The sequence below is a fragment of the Heptranchias perlo genome, chromosome 20, assembly GCF_035084215.1.
Source record: "Heptranchias perlo isolate sHepPer1 chromosome 20, sHepPer1.hap1, whole genome shotgun sequence".
Classification (NCBI taxonomy): Eukaryota; Metazoa; Chordata; class Chondrichthyes; order Hexanchiformes; family Hexanchidae; genus Heptranchias; species Heptranchias perlo.
Window position 1 is genome coordinate 7,802,458 of NC_090344.1, and position 6,526 is coordinate 7,808,983.

General features: G+C 43.1%; 1 non-coding gene across 1 annotated transcript; it reads right to left on the bottom strand.

The window, feature by feature from the left end:
* Positions 1–6,438: 6,438 nt before the first annotated feature.
* Positions 6,439–6,526, bottom strand: trnap-cgg (transfer RNA proline (anticodon CGG)). Its single transcript is given in 2 exon segments — positions 6,439–6,474; positions 6,491–6,526. It is a non-coding gene; the product is annotated as a tRNA-Pro (tRNA).

The following is a 6,526-nucleotide window of genomic DNA, read 5'->3' on the forward strand; positions in this document are numbered from 1 at the left end:
ATTGTGGTTAGTGGGAGTTGACGGGGAGATCTGGAGGAGAGGGAGAAAAGTTAAAGTCACAGCTGTGACAGCTCAAGTGCTCTGCTTATCTGTAATATTTAGAAAGTAATGTAAAATACAGGACAAACCAGTTCGGTGTGGTTATTACTAAAAGTCCCGGGTTCAAAGACGGATTTGTGAAGAGGGAACGGATTTAAACGCCGGACCGATATCATTCCCCATGAATCTGAAGCGTCTTGCGGAAAACGGCAGTGCGAACTGTTATGTTCGTGTCATGACTTGAAAGACCCTCCAATTACCGACAGTGTCTTTGAACGAGTTGTGCAACAAAACCGCGAGAGAAGCCGCTTTGCATTCGTCAAACGTGTAGGTGACGATATTGGGGTTGATCAGGGTCGATTTCAATTATTTGAAATCTCACCACGTGACCCGAAGATTGATGGCAGAATCGAGTTTTTCCTGTAAGTCCTGAATTGAAGGGAAAGGCGCAAAAAGCAGGTCGGAGAAATGAAGAGCAGAAAATGTGGATGAAACTTGCACGAGTGAAAATCCCTGTCTGTTGGAAGACTCAGTCCCCAGTGGTGGAGAGGTTTGGTATTTCAAGCTGTCTCACAGCTCACACACACACCATTGGCTCATTTAATCACCTTCAACAACTCGATGACATCATCACTTAATCTTCTATACACAAGGAAATACAAACCTTGTCTGTGCAACCTGTCCGACATAACTTAACTATTTTAGCCCCGGTATCGTTCTGGTGAATCTGCGCTGCAACCCCTCCAAGGTGAGGTGTGGTGCTCAGAACTGAATGCAGTACTAGAAATGTGGTCTCAGCAGAGTTTATATAACTGGAACATAACTTAAACCCCTTTGAATTCCAAATCCCTTAAGATAAAGGCCAACATTCCATTCGCCTTTTGGGTTATTTTTTGCTACTGTCCACTGACTTTTAGTGATTTCTGCACTTGGACCCTTAAACATCTTTCCTCCTACACAGTTCCTAGCTTCGAACCAGTTGGAAAATATTCTAACCTATCTTGCTTCGGTCCAAAGTTCATACTTCCCCATATTGAAAGATTGAACAGACTGGGGCTCTTTTCCATCGGAAAGAGAAGGCTGAGGGGTGACCTGATATGGGACTGCAAGATTATGCAAGGGTTTGATAGGTCAGATGCAGAACAGGTGTTTGAACTTTTGGTGGTGATGATTCAAAAACTTGGGGCTATAAATAAAAGATAGTCACTAAATAATCCAATATGGCATTCAAGAGAACCATATATACCCAGAGACTCGTTAGAATGTGCAACTCGCTACATCAAGAAGTAGTTAAGACGAATAGCATGGATGCGTTTACGGGGAAGCTAGATAAACATATGGAGGAGAAAGGAATAAAGGAATAAAAGGGTTTGCTCATAAGGTTAGATGAAGAGGGGTTGGAGGAGGTTCGTCTGCAGCATAAACACCGGCAGAATCTAGTTGGGCCGAATTGCCTGTTTCTGAGATGTACATTCTATGTAATTCTATGTAAGCTCCATCTGCCACAGTTTCACCAACTCACTTAATCTATCAATTTCTCTTATAACTTTATGCTCCGACCTGCACCACTCACTGTGCCTCCTAACTTGGTGCCGTCGACAAACTTGGATATACGGCACTCATTCATTCATCTACGTCATTTATCCATATAGTAAAAAGCTGATGCCCCGGTTCAGATCCCTGGGGGACACCACTAATCACATCCTGTCAATTTGAGCGCAAATCCATTATCTCTACTCTCTGTCTCCTACCTCCCAACCAACTCCCTACCCATGTCAATGGGTTGTTTTAATTTCCATGTGCTCCCATTTGTGTTAACACTCTCTTATGTGGCACCTTATCGAATGCCTCTGGAAGTCAATACACATAAACACCCATAGACACTCCATTATCTACCACGTTATTATATCTTCAAAAAGTTCAACTAGTTTCGTTGGACTTGACTTCGTCTTTACAAATCCATGCTGGCTCTCTCTGATCAATTCCTGTGTATCCAAGTGCTCAGTCATTCTTTCCGTAGTAACAGATACTGGTAAATTCCCCACAACAGACGCCAGAATAATAGGTCTGTAATTTTCTATTTTATCTCTCCTCCCCTTCCTAAATAATGGAGTGACATTGCAAATTTTTCAATCCATGGAACAATTCCTGATTCAAGAGAGTTTTGAACGATCATGACTGAAGCATGTACAATTTCCTCACCTACTCCTTTTAATTCCTTGGGATGGTAACCATCAGGCCCTGGAGATTTGTTTATCTTTAGTCCAATTACTTTCTCCATTACCATTATTTTACTTGCACTGAATCCCCTTGATTTAATTTCACTTTTCCTCGTGTCTCTGGGATATTATCCTCATCCTTTTCTGTGAGTATTTGGCAAGTCTGCCATTTCCTGAATTTCAATTACAATATCGCCCCCATCCGTCTTTCAAGGGCCCACATTACTCCAAGTCACCCTTCTTTCTCTTTTTACACTGTAAATGCCGTGAGAGTTGTCCGTATTTTCCTTCACAAGTTTTTCTCGTTTTCCCTTTTTGCACCTCTTAAGATTTTTTTTAAAATTTCAGCACCACGATAAACAACACTTCGCTGTGAAATTTGCTTCATTAGTTCTTCAGTGTCAGAGCGAGAATTGTCTGATCCTCTAAATTATTTAATGTAACAAACAAACACAAGCAAACATATCCATCCGTGCATCAACGCACTGATGGACACACACAGATAAACACAGACTGAAACGCAGGCAGTATCGGGATTCACAGGGAAACGGGCAACCGAAACAGACAAAGATGGAATAGTCTGAACCCCCAACAGAATGTGACGTGTGGCTGATAGATATTAATGAGAGGAGGTGAAAACCACAGCCAGGAATTGGCTCCGTGGCTTAGTTGGTTAAAGCGCTTGTCTAACAAACAGGAGATTCTGGGTTCAACTCTCAACGGCGCCTTTATGTAATTTATGATGTTGAGTGAATCTGACATGCGAAAACAGACAGTGTGGTGTTTGTCCTTGTTCAGAGAGCCAACACAGAATTGATCAAAATGTTTCTTCAAAAATGCCCTTTCAATTTTCAGATCGACCTCTCATGGAATGTGACCGTCGCATGTCAATGGAAGGACACGTTCTTGTCTCTGGGCGAGTTGAGGTCGGGGTATAATTCTCGATTCGAGAGTCGAAGCCCGAATGAAACCCGGGACTTTTGATCTTGACCTGCGGTTCAAACTTTTGCAAAGAGGGGAAAGAAGTCCCCAGATCACTCCACTTGAATCTCAAGCACCTTCGGAAGAAGTTCAGTTCAAACAATCAGGAATTTAAAGGCACCTCAATGACCTGCACTTTCATTGAACGAGCTTTGCTTACAATTGCATTCGACCTTGAAACCGCTCTGGGCTTTCATCTCACTGAAGCAGAGTGTGTCCGCTTTGTATCTGTGAGCATGTCGGTGACGAGCTTAGCTTTGATATTGGTCGCTTTCAAATTTTAAAATTTCACCAAGCATCGGGGAAAAGAAACCGAGAATCGAATTGTCCCTGCAAGTGATGAATTGAAGGGATTGGTGCTCCAAGCAGATCTGGAAAATGCGCAGTGCAGTCGCTCAGGAATTCCAAATCCACCCTCTCGCCACTCGGTGATCATATTAACTGAGCTTTACTCTGGCCCAGTGTCACCGCGCTGAAATCGAGTATTTCCCCGGCACGTTTCTCTTAACTTCATAGTTGCTGATTTAAGAGTGAAGACCTGCTCGTTGGATTTTCACTCCTGCAAGCTTCAATCATTCATTTTGGACTGACAGTAGACAAATGTTATATTGGTCACTGCAACCTCAAAGATTAGCTGAGTGAATTATTGGTTCAGTCGTTAAATTCTTCACCTGTCTCGTGGTGCTATCGTTTGACGCGAAGGTTTGATGGTTTGAACCCTAATTTTATTTTCACTAAGGATTCATCACCTCAAAGTTCCAGGGTTTCAATGTGTGTTTTGTCTGCAAGAAAATGTACCGTGATGATTGCCGGCTGAGCAGGGCTGATATTCCACCATTTACCCTGTGGTCGGAGAGCAGGCACATCAATCATATAAAGGAATGGAACATTGGCTTCACGGAAATCACAATTCATAACCCATTTATTTTAAGCGGGTTTATTTTAAATGAGTTAATGCCTGCCTTAAATGGTCGACTCAGGACTGTCAGACAAAGAATAATTCAGAGAATAATTACCACAGTCATTTTTAGACTGGATGCCGCACGGCCACTTTGCTATCAGTGAACAGAGCCAAGAAAGACCAAAGTGCCGTTTACCCCTCTCAGTGTGGCCCTGAAGGACTGTGTCCAGGTTGAAGTTCTGTTCCCATCGGACGATCCTGCCCCCAGATTGTCCTTTCTGAGCTCCAGTCAGGTGATGCTAAACACTCAGGTGGGAAAGACCAAAATCTACAACAAGAAGTTTAAAACAAAGCTGATTTATTCAACAGATATCCAGAAAATTAAACTCCAGCCCAGTTATAGGGGTTATTAACATCAGAAGAAACAAACCCGAAATGTCAGAATGAAAATGGTTCAGTTCTGGATGGGATTAACAGCAGAATCCAACTCCTGCAGTCACTTTTGAACTCCCTGGTGTCTCAGCACGTGTGATGACTGAGTGAATCCCTTCCCACACACGGAATCATGGAATCATAGAAATTTACAGAACAGAAGGAAGCCATTCGGCCTATCGTGTCTGTGCCGGCCGAAAAAGAGCTATCCAACTTAATCCTACTTTCCAACACTTGGTCCATAGCCCTGTAGATTACGGCACTTCAAATGCACATCCAAGTACTTTTTAAATGAGTTGAGGTTTTCTGCCTCGACCACCCTTTCAGACAGTGAGTTCCAGACCCCGAACAACATGTCCGCTTTTGTGTATCCTGTTACTTTTTCACTGCTATCCGGAAGTCCAGAAACAACTCCCACCAAAGTCTTGTATTCTATTCTGTTACTCATTTCTACGCAAAGCCTTTCTACTGCGTGCTCACCTTTACTGATATATCTTCTTTCCAATGCAGTAATAGTATCCCTCATCAATATCGCTACTCCACCGCCTTTTCCAATGTCCCTATCCTTTCCAAACGGCTTATAACTTGAAATATTTATCTCAGTCATGCCCAGTTTGTCGTCAGGTCTCAGTGATGAGCACTACGTCATGCACTATAAGCTTAATTTAAGCTTCTAATTCACTTGTTTTATTTCTTATGCTACGTACATTAGTGTATAGAACATTTAATTGGGCATTGGAACTTGTCCGACCTTTATGCCCTGATGTTGTGTTTAACATACTTGGTAAATAAGGTTGGTGAGCTGCAGACACAAGTGGTAACATGGGATTATGTTATAGTGTCAATAATGGAGACCTGGCTCAAACAAGCGGAGGAGTGGCCACTTCGATATTCCAGGCGACAACGTATTCAGGAAAGGCAGGGGAAAAAAGGAGGGGGGGCGGGGCTAGAGGGGAGCAGGCACTATTGATCAAAAATACTGTGACAGCGGTAGAAAGGGTTGACATGCTTAAGGGTTCAAAGGCAGAATCTATTTGTTTAGAATTAAGGAACAATTGAGGAGCTATTACGCTGCTGGATGCATTCTATAGGGGGACCAAATAGTGGGAAGGAGATCGAGGAGCAAATTGGCAGGTAAATTGGAGAAAGATGCAATAATTTTAGAGTAGTGATAAAAGGGAAATAGCAGTGAAAAAGTCAAAGAGGGCGAGCAATTCCTGAAATGTGTACAAGAGAAATTTCTTAATCCGTATGTTTTCAGCCCAACGAGGAAGGAAGCAGTGTTGGATTTATTTAGGGGAAAGAAGTGGGGCAAGTGGAGCATGATTCTCTGGGGGAGCATTTGCAGCAGGTTTAGTGTAGTTATGGAAAATGCAAGGAAAAATCAGGGAGGAAAATACTCAACTGGGAAGAGCGAATTGCAGCGAGTTGAAAAGGGATCGGGTCCAGGTGGATTGGAATCAAAAATTGGCAGGTAAAACAGTAAATGAGCAATGGGAGGCTTTGAGTGAGGAGATAGTTCGGGTACAGACTGGATACATTCTTACTCGGGGAAAGGTTGGGCATGGAAATCGAGAGCTCCCAGGATGACAACAGAATATTTGAGACAGCATTTTGTACATTCTGAATACCAATGTCCGGACAGGTGTGCCCGCGGTTATCAACCACAACCTCGTCACTTCCACGTTGACAGATAAAAAGCGGCCACATTCTGCTTCAGTGAGATGAAATCCGAGAGCGGTTTCAAGGTCAATTGCAATTGCAAGCAGAATGCATTCAGAGGACGTGAGAACATTGAGATACCTCCAAACACCCTGCCAGTTTGAACAGCAGCTCAAGATCAAAAGTCTGGGGGGGGGGAAATGAGGGCTCGTCCGGGATTTGAACCCGGGATCTCTCACATATTTTAAACAACAAACCCGAAGCGAGAATCATACCCCTAGACCAACGAGCC